This window comes from Hylobates moloch, unplaced genomic scaffold (genome assembly GCF_009828535.3).
Source record: "Hylobates moloch isolate HMO894 unplaced genomic scaffold, HMol_V3 SCAFFOLD_7, whole genome shotgun sequence".
NCBI lineage: Eukaryota > Metazoa > Chordata > Mammalia > Primates > Hylobatidae > Hylobates > Hylobates moloch.
Window position 1 is genome coordinate 64,101,198 of NW_026652282.1, and position 14,755 is coordinate 64,115,952.

The window sequence follows — 14,755 nt, forward strand, 5'->3', positions numbered from 1 at the left end:
TTTTCAATGGAGGGAAGAGGATAAATTCATAGTTCTGGCATTTACATCTGGAATTAGGCTACACAGTCTACGGGAAGCAAGTTAACACAGTCTAAGATGCACGTGAATTTCATGCTGGGCAAAGATGAACTATGTGGAAGATGACTTATAAGGAGCCTTTATGTTACATCTTGGCAGTTAACACAGTCTAACAGATGCACGTGAATTTCATGCTGGGCAAAGACGAACTATGTGGAAGATGACTTATTAGGAGCTTTTATGTTACATCTTGGCCTGAGATTAGGAAACTAAAGATGACAAAGGCACTGTTTTAGTATGGGTTTTCTGGTTTCGTTTTTGTCGTGGGGGCGGGGTGGGGTAGCGGACTCGTACTCTAACAAAGACCCACCCGAGGCTGCGTGTCGGCCCGGGGGCAGCAGGGGGCGGGAGAAGCTTGGCTCTAGACCACGCGTTCCTTTTCACGTGACCTGTCGCTCTCTTTCCCGTGGCGGCCCTGCTTCCGGCAGGGGCATCACCCGGAAGTGGGGGTAGTCGAAGGAGGGAGGGATAAAGGCGGCTGGCCGCGGCGGCGGGGGGGTGGGAAAAGAGAAGCAGAGGGAGGAGTTGCTGCTGCCGCCGCCGCAGACGCGGCTACTGTGACTTCTCCGATTGTGTGAGCTTTGTTGGAGCCTGCGTACGTGGATTTATCGCTAACACGGTCTGCGTAGCTCCAGAGGTTTAACCATAGGATAGAGAAACCAGGTAAGTCCTACATTGGCTTCCCGTCGTCCTTTCTCCTGGAGGGGGTCTTCTGTGCTGTCAGTTTGTACTACGAGTGTGGTGAGAAGGTCATGTTAGTCTGGGGCAGTCTCGAAAGTCTCACTTATTCACAATTCAGGTATTACTACATTTATGTTTTACCTCCCCTAACAGGGGATAGAGGAGAGGAAATTAAATCCTGACCTGTGTCACTTTCTTGTACCCTCTTGGAGAGAGTGTCCTGATCATCCATGGCCTACGTTACCCAATTAATTGAGGGTACAAGAAAGTTTGTATTTGGCATTGGAAGTCACATGGACTGGGGTCTTTGCTTAGTGACACCTCTTTATACTTTGGAAGGTAAGGTTACTAAAATGACCATAATTGATGAAATAATAATTGAAAAATAGATATTTGGCTTCTTGTCTTGCTCTGGGAGCGTAAGGTAAACTGAGAGAACATTCTTGTTTCCACTTAGTTTTGTTCATTGTGCCCCCTTTCCAGTAAAGTTACTGTCCATTGTCCAACCATGTGGCATCTTATCTTTGACACTTTTCTTCGTTGTAGACGTTGAGATTATCTTAAGCACAAACACTTATCGTTTCACAATTCAGCGTTTGTCCAGGATCTGATCTTTATTTTAATCACAGACCCTGTATCTACAATAGTATGGCCTTGTATTGAGAATATGTGCAAAACATTGAATTAGATGATACTGAGGTTATTAATTTTTTTTTTTTTTTTTTTCGGGTGCGGAGGGGCGGGGAGGGGGTGATGCACAAGAAATAAGACAGTTTCTGGCCTCAAAAGAGTTTACTTACAATAGGCTGGGCGCGGTGTCTCACACGCCTGTAATACCAACACTTTGGAAGGCCGAGGAGGGTGGATCACCTGAGGTCAGGAGATCGAGACCAGCCTGGCCATCATGGCGAAACCCTGTCTCTACTAAAAATACAAAAATTAGCTGGGCGTGGTGGCGGGCGCCTGTAATCCCAGCTACTCGGGAGACTGAGGCAGGAGGATCGCTTGAACCTGGGAGGCGGACGTTGCAGTGAGCCGAGATCGCGCCACTGCACTCCAGCCTGGGCTACAAGAGCGAAACTGTCTACAAAAAAGAAGGAAAAAAAAATAAACAGTTTACATACAATTGAGTCCGAATTGAGTCAGTTGAATTCAGCTATGAAGACAATGGTTTCTAGCAGCCCCACTCACTGAATTACTAGGTTGCTTATCGCATCCTTTTTAATGGTTATTTTTGAACTGGCATTTTATTATATTTAACATTTTCTTGTGTCTAAGGTCATGACATGAGAGAGTTTTTTTTGTACTTGAGGGTCTCAATGTAGTAGGAAAGAGAGATACACGATTACCTAAACATTTAAAAAATCTCACTAACATTATATATTAGAAACAGGAGGTGTTATGAGAGTGCAGGGAAGGGAGCATGTGAACTGGGCTTTGAAAAATAGATAGGATTTAGCTTTGCAGGAATGGAGGAAGAGGAAGACATCTATCTGGACTGATAGAAGAAATAATGTGAGCAAAGCCGTGGGGGTCTGGAAAGTTGCCCGACATCCAGTAACACACTGTATGTCAATATCCCTATTTCTAATAGCCACATCTTCCAAGATGTCACTGATTAAAATTAGAAAAAATATAGAATACAAAACTAGTCAGCTCACAAACATATCCAACTGCCCTCCAGCCAATAAAAAAGCTTATATAGAGAAAAAAAATACATGGAAATGACAAAAGCAATGTTAATATATGAGGCTTAATTCTGATGTAAACTCAAATCTAAAAGAGAAAAAATGTAAAACTTGCTATACTTTAATTCTGATTGAGTGTTGTGCGTTAAATATAATTTGGAATCATTTTAAAAATTGTTGGGAATGAATAACATTTTCTGAAGTGAGCAACTGTTCCAGGTTTTCCCCAAGGAATTTCCACTTTTCCTTTTTTCCTCTAAATTGATTTCTCTCTATTGGTCTTCTTAACTTGATAGGAACTATTCTATTCTAATCACAGCCGTAGAAAGATCTTGATTCCTGCCCTCAAGATAAGGTTAAACACTAATCCCTCCAAAGGATAGGTTAACATCTCTGTTCTCTAAAGCAGAAGGTTGATTTTCTTTGAAAAATGCTTGCAGAAGCAGTAAAATTTGCTTACAAAACGAGAGAGAGAGAAAAGAGTGCAAAAATAACCCCAGCTAACACACTACAACCTTCACTTCTGTGAGGGTGCTAAAGGAAATACATTAAAAAAAATAAATTCCTTGTTATAACTCCTTTTATCTATCTATTTAAAAGCTCTTGGCAAACTTTATTGATCAAGACTTTGGACATCCTGATGAGTGAAAATAATCTTCATTTGCCAGTTGGGAAAGTAAATTGCAAGGGGAGATTTTTGTCTGAACTCAAAGAAGCACTAGCATAGATGAGAATAGTATTTGGGAGTTTTGTCTCAAAATTCCTTCTATTCATCTTTGTTAAAGGGCAGTTCAGGTTTTAGTGTTTTGTTTTTAGACAACAATATTTCTTAGGATATAGCTCAACATGGGGCCGGGGCAAGAGTGTTGGGAGGCTGGAGGACAGATGAGTGATAGGCAGTGGTTAGGCAGAGTATTTTAGTTCAGTCTACCATCCCAGCAATCATGTTTTTCCCTCTTAAATCTCAGTCTTCAGGTTGATTCAATGTGATATTACTTGCTTACTTAACTTGCTGAGATAGTTTGGCAGGAAAAATATCAAAATTCCTTTAGAATATGTTTCATTAAAGTAAAAGAGTCCTGTGTTTCTGATTTTATAAAATGTTCTTACTTTTTCCAGCACTGTTTGCAAATTGAAGTGATTTCCTAATCTTTATGTGCCCAAATGTATGAGATATTGGTAGACTACATCAGTTTTCACAGATAACTCTTTCCTTGAAGGAAATGAGGGTAAAATACCCCATTTTGAGCCAGTTATGTGTACTTTGTACCATATTTTCTGTTCACATTTAGAATTATACAGCTATGTCTCAAGGATGAAAAAAGAGTTTTACTTATTTTTACTATTAATCTCTGGTGTAGAAGTCCAGTTTTTCAGACCTATAATCATGAGTGCATTTTTAACAATTTACCAATTGAAATAAATGTGTTATTTCACACTGTAAGAATATTGTTTTAGACTGGCCATTAACCTTATTTTATTTTATTTTTATTTTAAAAGATGTTATTGTTATTATTTATGTATTTATTTATTTTTAGAGACAGGGCCTCGCTCTGTGGCCCAGGCTACTATGCCGTGGCACAATCATAGCTCACTGCAGCCTTAATCACCGGGGCTCAAATGATCCTCTGGCCTCTCAAGTAGCTGGAACCACAGGCGCATGCCACCATGCCTGGCTACTTATTTATTAATTAATTATTATTATTTTTAATATTATTTTTAAGAGATGGGGTCTTGCTCTGTCACCCAGGCTGGAGTGCAGTGGCGCCATCATAGCTCACTGCAGCCTTGATCTCACAGGCTCAAGCGATCCTCCTACCTCAGCCTCCTGAGTAGCTGGGACTATAGGTGTGTGCTACCACTCCCAGCTAATTTTTAAATTTTTTGTAGAGACAGCATCGTGCTGTGCAGTGATGTGATCTTGGCTCATTGCAACCTCTGCCTCCTGGGTTCTAGTGATTCTTTTGCTTCGGTCTTCCACGTAGCGGGGACTACAGGTGTGCGCCACCACACTTGGTTAGTTTTTGTATTTTTGGTAGAGAAGGGGTTTTGCCATGTTGGTCAGGCTGGTATTGAACTCCTGACTGACCTCAAGTGATCCACCCGCCTCAGCCTCCCAAAGTGCTGGGATTACAGGCATGAGCCACTGCGCCAGGCATTAAAACACCTAGTGTTAAAAATGGTGTCTTAATTGTATTCTCAGATTCTCCTAGAAAGAAAAGATATACTAAATGTATATTTAGATATACTAAAACACCTGATGTTTATTTTCGTTTATTTATTTTTGAGATAGAGTCTGGCTCTGTCACCTAGGCTGGAGTGAAATGGTCTATGTTTGTTTTTTCATCTTGACAGTAATATCTTTGAACATTTTCTGGAGTATTAGATATTATTCTCTTGATGCTTCAAGGTATCTTAACTTCACCATTGTATTGTGATATGTTGTTTTGGAGAGACAGTATAATGTAGGATTAAGAGTGGAGGCTAGGTAGGGCACAGTCACTCACACCTGTAATCCCAGCAGTTTGGGAGGCCATGGCAGGTGGATTGCTTGAGCCCAGGCGTTCGAGACCAGCCTGGGCAGCATAGGGAAACCCTGCCTCTACAAAAAATACAAAAATTAGCTGAGTGTGTTGGCACGTGCCTGTAGTCCCAGCTACTCAGGAGGCTGAGGTGGAAGGATCGCTCGAGCCTGGAAGGTTGAGGCTGCAGTGAGCTGAGATCACACCACTGCACTCCAGCCTGGATGAGAGAGTGACAGAGTGAGACCCTGTCTTGTCTGGAAATAAAAAAGCCTGTCTTGTCTGGCTCAGTCCAGGTGCTAGACTGTCTAGGTGGGATCCCAGCCCCTCTGCTTACTACTTGTATGACCCTGGGCAGATTTCATACTCCTCTGTGCCTCAGTTCCTTCAAATTTCTAAAATGGGGACAATAACAGTACCTGTCTCACAGGATTGTTAATGATCTAATACATGTACAGTGTCTGGCAGATAGTAAACATACAATAAAATGTAGTTACCTTTAATATTTTAATATATTATTTACTGTAAAAGTAATTTTAGCATCCTATATAATAAAATTATAAATTATAGTTTTGCTGTACTACAAATTTAGTAGACTACAGGATCAACGTACTAATCAATCAATACTTGCAAGCAATATTTAAATTCTTTAAAAAAATTTTTTTTGGAGACAGAGTCTTGCTCCGTAGCCCAGGCTGGAGTTGCAATGGCACGATCTCGGCTCACTGCAACCTCTGCCTCCAGGGTTCAAGCGATTCTCATGCCTCAGCCCCCCGAGTAGCTGGGGTTACAGGTGTGTACCACCACACCCGGCTAATTTATTTATTTTTAGTAGAGACGGGGTTTCACCATGTTGGCCAGCCTGGTCTCAAACTCCTGGCCTCAAGTGATCTGCCCGCTTCGGCCTCCCAAAGTGCTGGGATTACAGGTTTGAGCTACCGCTCCCGGCCCTGCCACCGCACCTGGCACAATACTTAATTTCTAAGTTACACCATAGAAAATTGGCCAGTGCGGTGGCTCACGCCTGTAATCTCAGCACTTTGGGAGGCTGAGGTGGGTAGATTGCTTGAACTCAGGAGTTCCAGACCAGCCTGGGCAACAAGTTGAAACCCCATCTCTACAAAAATTACAAAAAATAGCCAGGTGTGGTGGCGTGCGCCCATAGTCCCAGCTACTGGGGAGGCTAAAGTGGGGGGATTGCTTGAGCCTGGGAGGTTGAGGCTGCAGTGAGCTGAGATCATGTCACTGCACTCCAGCCTGGGCGACAGAGTGAGACCCTGTCTCAAAAAAAAAAAAAAAAAAAAAGAGAAAGAAAATGGAAAACTCAGATTGAGAGGGTCCCCCGGTAGCCTACAGTACACCTACATATGCTAACATGGCATCTTAAAGCTCATTATTACAGCTGGCAAATCAAATCACTGTGATGTGCTCATTCTATTTCCCTATCAAGAAAACTCATAACAATCTGCTTCTGTAATTAGTGAGCCACAGACTCTAGGCCGTCGAGATTTTCCACATTCCCTAATTGTCAAATGCTGAACCATACTTGTACTGAATAAGTTGTGATACAGTGTAAGCAAGGGAAAAGGCCTTATGTATGTCTAACCTACTCTGCAAATAGCTGCATTTTTACAAAGTTCTGTGTAAATTGAATTTTTACAAAGCATGTCAGCACTTCGATTAGTACATTTTTATTGTGTGCTTATTGCATATTCAGTGTTTACTGTGAGCTATACAAAGAAGCATAAGGCATATGTTCCAATGTCTAGCAAGAGAAAGAAGTTTAATACCAAGCAGAGAGAAATTAGGTACTACTAAACTATGAAACTGATTCCAGGGTATTTGGAATTTAAAAAGAAAGTGGCTAGGAGTATTTGACATGATTTTTCATGAAGGAGGTGGGACTTCAGTTCATTTACTTACTCAACAGTGATAATTATTGAGTAGCCACCATGTTCACTGGTGGTATGATAGTGAACAGAGCAGATATGGTCCTGCTTCTGTGGAGTTTACAGACTAGTGAAGTAATAGAACTTAAATATGTGCAAGAAAACATTCTAGGTGAGGGGACCAGTTCTAAACAAAGTCATAGAAATAAATGATAAGAGCATGGACTGTATGGCAATCAGTGAAGGGACTTGCTTGATTGTAGTAGAGATTTTATGTTGGAGAGGAGCATTGCAAGTGATAGATGCAGACCATCTTTTGAATGCTTTGAAGAACTATTTAAGTCTGTCTAAAAGTCCTTTGGATACACTGTTCTGGAGAGGGTTTGGGGCTTTGGGGTCATACTGCCTTGGTTTGATCTCATCTCTACTCTAATTTGTTTAAGTTTAGAATTTTATAGTAAGTTTTCTCAGTGACACAACTCTGTAGGCAATAAAATGATATTTACAGAGTGATTGGGGTCAGTAACCCTTGTATCAGTTAAGCAGTGTCCACATGAAGTGCCAGTAGGAAGTCCAAGGAAAGGTTGGGAGAAATAAAAGGAGGTTAGTCAAGGAAAGAGAAATAAATACATTCTGTGATAGTTGGTAGAATGTCATCAGAAATGTCTTCAAGCAAAACAATACATTTGCCTGTCTTTTGTTTCTAGTTGCGTTTAATGGTAGTGTGTTTTTTCGTTGTCTAAATATGAGAAAGAGAAACTAAATTGCAGCTATTTGACTTGGGCATCTGAGAGCAACCAATGTTTGGCTTAGGTTATGTTCTACATTTGAAGCATCTGGTCAATTTTAGATTGTCTTCAATATTTGAAGCATCTGGCTAGACCAGTTGTGTCCCAGTTTTGTATTTTACCTAAACTCAACTTGGTCAGAAGCTTATGTAGTAAGTATTGTTTGTAACCTGTGTTAGTACTCTCTTAACATGGCTTAAAGCATGAATGGATTGCCAAATGAATACCTGTTATGACTTTTATTTTTTCTTGTTACCTTTGGATTTAATGTAAGTATAGTAATGCTCTGAGAACATTTGACAGTATTGTTCAGGCACTTTTTTTTTTTTTTTTAGACAGAGTCTTTCTCTGTCCCCCAGGCTGGAGTGCACTGGCGCGATCTCGGCTCACTGCAGGCTCCGCCTCCCGGGTTCATGCCATTCTCCTGCCTCAGCCTCCCGAGTAGCTGGGATTACAGGCGCCCGCCACCACGCCTGGCTAATTTTTTGTATTTTTAGTAGGGACAAGGTTTCACCGTGTTAGCCAGGATGGTCTCGATCTCCTGACCTCGTGATCTGCCCGCCTCAGCCTCCCAAAGTGCTGGGATTACAGGCTTGAGCCACCGCGCCCGGCCTAAAATTTTTTTTGTAGAGACGGGATCTTACTTTGTTGCCCAGTCTGGTCTTGAACTCCTGGGTTCAAGTGATTCTCCTGCCTCAGCCTCCCCAAAGTGCTAGGAGTACACAGGCATGAGCCATCATGCATAGCTGCTTATTCAGGTGCTTTTAAGAAATTTTTTCCACCAGAAAAGTAGAAATGATCATACCAGACTACCTTTGTCTCCTCCCAATCTTTTATTATGGTGATATCCAACCTTGTTATAAGGAGGAGCTTCTTTTAATCTCAGAGTCATGAGATCAGGGCAGATACTGACAGTGTAGTTCCTGAGAAGTAGTTGCTGGCTGTGCTGTTCTTCCTTTCACACTAGGAATCTTAGCTGAGACATGTAGCAGAGAGAAGACATTTATGGGGAGCCAGCATGGAGCTTTATAGGAGGTGAGGTGTCTAGATCTACCAGTAGATCCCGATTTGCAGGTTTGAGACTCCTACCTTATTTCATCCATGGCTGTTGCATTATACAAATCTAGTGGGCAGCAGCCACAGTCTGTAAAAATTATGACATGGAATTACACAATGTGGCAGCCCTGGAAACTACCCAAACCACTTCTATTTCTAGTCCTGTATTCCCTTCAATACCTACTACATCCAGCAGCCGTGATAGTCCCAGCACGTTTGTCATTTGAATCTCTTTGCTTCCCACTTTAAGGCTCCCCTTTAATCCAACAGATACAATTTACATCTTTGTCTAAGGATTTCAAGGAGTTGCATAAATTTTCTTATTCTATTTAAGTATACTCATCAAGAAAATGATAATACCTGCCTCATCTAATTCATAGGTTTTTATCAGTATCAAGTGGAATAATGTATGCAAAAACTTCATAAATTAAAGAATACTACACAAATATAATATTCTTTTTGGATGTATTATGTTGTGGAAAGAATACTGAATTCGAATCAGATGTCTGGCATCTCAGTTCTTTCTGCTATTAACAAACTGTGACTTTGGACAAGTTACTTTGTGCTCTGGGGACTTTGTTTCCTTACCTATAAGAGGAAACTAATAATGCCACTCCTATCTACCCAGAAACCTAAGAGCTACTTTTTCCTCACCTCCACATTCAGTCACCAAATTTGTTGTCTAGTTTTTAAAATTTCTTAAGTTGGTCCTGCCCTCTCTATCTCCATTCAGTTCCTAATCACTTCCGTTTTGGGCAGCAGCCTGTTAAAAAAAATTGTGGTAAAATATGCATAATATAATATTGACCATTTTAACATTTTAATCTTTTATTTATTTTTTTTTTTTTGAGACGAAGTCTCACTTTGTCACTCAGGATGGAGTGCAATGGTGTGATCTCTGCTCACTGCAGCCTCCACCTCCCAGGCTCAAGCAATTCTCCTGCCTCAGCCCCCTGAGTAGCTGAGATTACAGGCACATGCCACCCCTGGCTAATTTTTGTATTTTTAGTGGAGATGGGGTTTCACCATGTTGGCCAGGCTGGTGTCGAGCTCCTGACCTCAAATGATCCACCCTCTTTGGCCTCCCAAAGTGCTGGGATTACAGGCGTGAGCCACTGTGCCCGGCCCCATTTTAACCATTTTTAAAGGTACAAGTCAGTGGCATTGAGTGCATTCTCAGTGTTGTACAATCATCACTGTTATGCATTTCCAGATTTTTTTCATCATCCCAAGCTGAAACTCTGTACCCATTAAATAATAGCTTCTCATTCTGCCTTCTCTCACCCCCTGGTAACCTCATTCTACTTTCTGTCTCTATGAATTTACCTATTCTAGGTACTTTTTGAAAAATAATTTCAAGATTTGTTTTTGATTCAGAGGGTACATGTGCAGGTTTATTACCTGGGTATATTGCATGATGCTGAGGTTGGGGTACAATTGATCCTGGCAATCAGGTACTGAGCAGAGTGCACAATAATTTTTCAACCCTTGCCCCACTCCCTCCCCACCCAGTAGTCCCCAGTATCTGTTGTTGCCATCTTTATGTCTATGAGTATCCATTTTTTTTTTTTTTTTTGAGACAGAGTCTCGCTCTGTCGCCCAGGCTGGAGGGCAGTGGCGCGATCTTGGCTCACTGCAAGCTCTGCCTCCTGGGTTCACACCATTCTCCTGTCTCAGCCTCCCAAGTAGCTGGGACTACAGGTGCCTGCCACCACACCTGGCTAATTTTTTTTTGTATTTTTAGTAGAGACGGGGTGTCACCATGTTAGCCAGGATGGTCTCGATCCCCTGACCTTGTGATCCTCCCACCTCGGCCTCCCAAAGTGCTGGGATTACAGGCGTGAGCCACCACGCCCGGCCGAGTACCCATTGTTTAGCTACCACTTATAAGTGAGAACATGTGGTATTTGGTTTTCTGGTCTGTGTTAGTTTGCTTAGGATAATGGCCTCCAGCTGATTCCGTGTTGCTGCAAAGGACATGATTTTGTTCTTTTTTTAATAGCTGCATAGTATTCCATGGTGTATATGTACCACATTTTCTTTATCCAGTCCACCATTGACGGGCACCTAGGTTGATTCTATGTCTTTATTATTGTGAATAATGCTGCAATAAACATACAAGTGCATGTCTCTTTTTGGTAGGACAATTTATTTTCTTTTGGATTTATACTCAGTAATGGGATTACTGGGTCGAATTGAGTTCTGTTTTAAGTTCTTTGAGAAATCTCCAAACTACTTTCCACCATGGCTGAACTAATTTACATTCCCACCAATAGTATATAAGCATTTCTAGGTACTTTTAATAAATGGAATAATACAATATTTGCCCTTTTGTATCTGGCTTATTTTACCTAGCATAATGTCTCAAAGTTTCATCCATGTTGTAGTATGTGTGAGAATTTCATTCCTTTTTATGGCTGAATAATATTCCATTGTTGGGTAATAATATTTTAACTGGTCCTCCTAACTCCAGGCTTTGCCCTATCAAATTTGTCCTTCATGATCTGACCTTACTTACCTTTACAATCTCCTTGTTGTTAACATTCATGCCCTATGCCTCAGCCATACCAGTGGTAGTCCTTAAATATGCCATGCTGTTTGATAACTCTGTAACTTTATTCATGGCTCTTTTGTCTGAAATTTATTTCCATTTTTCTGGAGAACTCCTACTCAATCTTTAAGACCCAGTTTACCTAACAATAGTGGATGGGTGAAATTATGATACGTTCATGTAGTGGACTTCTAGTCAGCCTTTTAAAATTATGTCATATATATTAGTGGTTAAAAGCACAGACATTGGACCAGGCTTACTGGGATCAAATTTCAAATCTGTCACTTACTAACTGTGTGACATTGGGAAAGTCCCTTACCCTGTCTGTATCTCAATTTTTTCATCTATAAAACAGGGATAGTAATTGTATCTATCCCATCAGGTTTCTGTGAACATTTAATTACTTACAAGTATTAGCTAGGCCAGGCGCAGTGCCTCATGCCTGTAATCCCAGCACTTTGGGAGCCCGAGGCAGATGGATCACTTGAGGTCAGGAGTTCGACACCAGCCTGGCCAACATGGTGAAACCCTGTCTTTACTAAAAAATATATAAAAATTAGCCAGGCCTGGTGGTGGGCACCTGTAATCCTAGCTACTTGGGAGACTGAGGCAGGAGAATCACTTGAACCCAGGAGGTGGAGGGTGTGGTGAGCTGAGATCATGCTACTGCACTCTAGTCTGGGCAACAGAGCTAGATTCTGCCTCAAAAAATAAAAATAAAAATAAAATATTAGCTATTATGTTTTATTTATTTTTTAGTTTTTAAATTTTTTGCAGAGACGGGGTCTCGCTATGTTGCTCAGGCTGATCTTGAACTCCTGGCCTCAAGAAGTCCTCCTGCTTTGGCCTGTCAAAGTGCTGGGATTACAGGCGTGAGTCACTGTGCTCAGCCAAAAGTATTAGCTATTGTTATATATTAATATTTATTGTCATAGAAAAATGTTTATTATATAGTATTAAATGAAAAGAAACATGCAAAATAGAATAGTATATCATTTTTGTTAAAAATGTGTGTGTTCTTGGTTGTGGTGGCTCACGCCTGTAATCCCAACACTTTGGGAGGACCAGGCAGGAGGGTTGCTTGAGGCCGGGAGTTTCAGACCAGCCTGGGCAATATAGGGAGACCTCATCTCTACAAAAAATAAAAAATTAGCTGGGCATGTGGTGCATGCCTTGAGTCCCAGCTACTCAGGAGGCTGAGGTGAGAGGATTGCTTGAGCCTAGGAAGTCGAGGCCACAGTGAGCTATTACTGTGCCATTGCACTCCAGCCTGGGCAACAGAGTGAGATCCTGTCTCAAAAAAATGTGTGTTTATATGTATACACACATATAATACCCTCCTAGACTTACATACACACACCCAACCCCCCCCCCCAACCCTCAACATGTTAGCCTTCGTTATTTCTCAGTGATAGACCAATTGGTTGTTTATTTTTTATATTTGCTTATCTATATTTTCTGTTTTTCTCCATTTGACATTTATTTCTTACATTTGGGGAGCGTGAAGAAAGACACAGTTAAAGCATCTCTTCTGTGAAGCCTTCCGTGATTTCCTTTCCTTCGTCTTTTAGGGCACCAGAATACCAGGCATCCCTGAACTCCTTAAAGCCTGTGTTATATTCATTTACCTTTTAATCCCCAACTGGGACTAGTGCAGAGCCTAAAAGATACATGCACTTAGCCATATTAGTAAGGTGAAAATGGAATTATGTGCAAGCACTTTACACGTGTTATCTCATTTACACCACTCAGCAGTCCCATGAGTAAGAGTTATCTGTATTTTTCAGATGAGGAAACTGAGCATCAGAAGAGACCAAACAATTTGCTGAAGGTATACAACAGTAAGCAACAGAATTTGGATTCAAATCCAAGTCTGTCTGATGCCAAAGGTGGTCTTTTCAACGTATATTGAATGACTGCATGATCTAATGAATGTATCTGCTGTCTCAGATGACATAATTTATGAAAGACTTATTGGTAAACAAATACGCTATATGAATGTAAAGATATGTTGTTGTTATTTTCTGCTATATTTTCATCTGCACCCTAGATTCTGACCAGGCAAACGAGCTTTCCTTCTCCCCATGCACAATTTTTTCCCTCTATTAGTATAAATTGGCAATTTCGGCTCTCCATTTGTCATTTTATACTGCCCATGCTCTTTCCACTCTTTAGGAACCTGATTCATAATTATGATATTAAGCTTTTCAGATTAATCTAGCCATGTCCATCAGATTTACTGTTGTGTGTACATGTTGAGGAAACTAATTAGAAAGTATCTGGCCAGATACAATTTGTTTCAGTGATGCCAAAGTATGGTAATTCCTAGTTTAATGTGTTTACCTTTTTCTTTTTTTTCTTTCTTTCTTTGTTTTTTGAGACAGAGCCTGTTTACCTTTTTTGTGTGTGCTGATATGTCCACAGTTAATTTCCTACATTCATATTCATACCGCTTTCAAAAGAAGGTGTTGTCAGTGATAAAACATTAGACAGAAATAGTTTTTAGACAGAGGATGTTAATAAGTTCAGCCTATGTCTTATTTAGGTTTATGTTTTTGTGTGTATGTGTGCACAGCCTTCATCATTTAAGTTTATGTTTTGCGTGTATGTGTATGCAGCCTTCATCAAAAGAAAAAAGGCAGATAGTCAGGAGGTGTTTTAACAATTTATATCACAGCTACAACAGAATATACTAAACCAAAATTTAGAATTTGATTATAGCTTGACTCCCTACAGTTTTTTCAGAATTAAAAAGATGAATCCCCTTTAAAAGCAAACTAACTGAAGGGAAGCATCTACTTTGTGAAAATTCCCTGTCTAAAATGGGGGCGGGGGGAAATAACTCCCTTTTAAGTACTGCACTTTTTTTATTCTACCAGAACCTGGTTTCTAAAGATTTCAACCTATTTTTTATTAGTCTCAGTTTTGTGAGATGACAAAGTTCATCTTAGTGATTTCTAACTAAGAAAGCACAACCACAGAACTGAGGAATAGATTCTGGAAAGGGAAACTTCCTGCAAATTATGATGAATTTACAGAAATAGTAAATATTTAAATTCCATAAATAGTAAATATTGTTGTTGATAGTTATTTGTCTTGATTTCTGTTCAAGAAGTATACGTTTGAATTAGCACACAATTTATTTTATTCCTAGCAATTTAGTATATTTTTCCTAGCCATCACTATTTGGGATTCTGCTTGCTTATGATTACAAATCACTTGAAACCTGCCAGTTGAAAATTCTCAAGGATGTGAAATGATATGGGCCTTCTGTGAATTCGTTCCCCTTTATCTGTATAAAATACCTGGCTAAACAGTTGTCTTCGACAATTTTAAATTACTGTTTCCTTTCTTAAAAACTCCTTTCCAGAAGCTGATCTCCCATACATTTCCAGTACATAATTTTTCATCCTTATCTGTCCTGACAGTGATTCAGCTTTGAATAAGAGAGAATGTTACCAGAGTTTCACCTTTATTGGCCTAAGTCTTTGTTTATTTTTTG

The 14,755-nt window shown here is 40.4% G+C and overlaps 1 protein-coding gene across 1 annotated transcript in view; it reads left to right on the forward strand.

Annotated features, from left to right (window-relative positions):
* The first annotated feature begins 601 nt into the window (after positions 1 to 601).
* The window catches only part of ATP7A (ATPase copper transporting alpha), a 119,729-nt gene continuing 105,575 nt past the window's right edge, over positions 602 to 14,755 (forward strand). The window contains exon 1 of the mRNA XM_032756216.2: positions 602 to 741. The gene's annotated coding sequence lies outside the window, so the exon portion shown is untranslated. The remainder of the gene's footprint in view (positions 742 to 14,755) is intronic.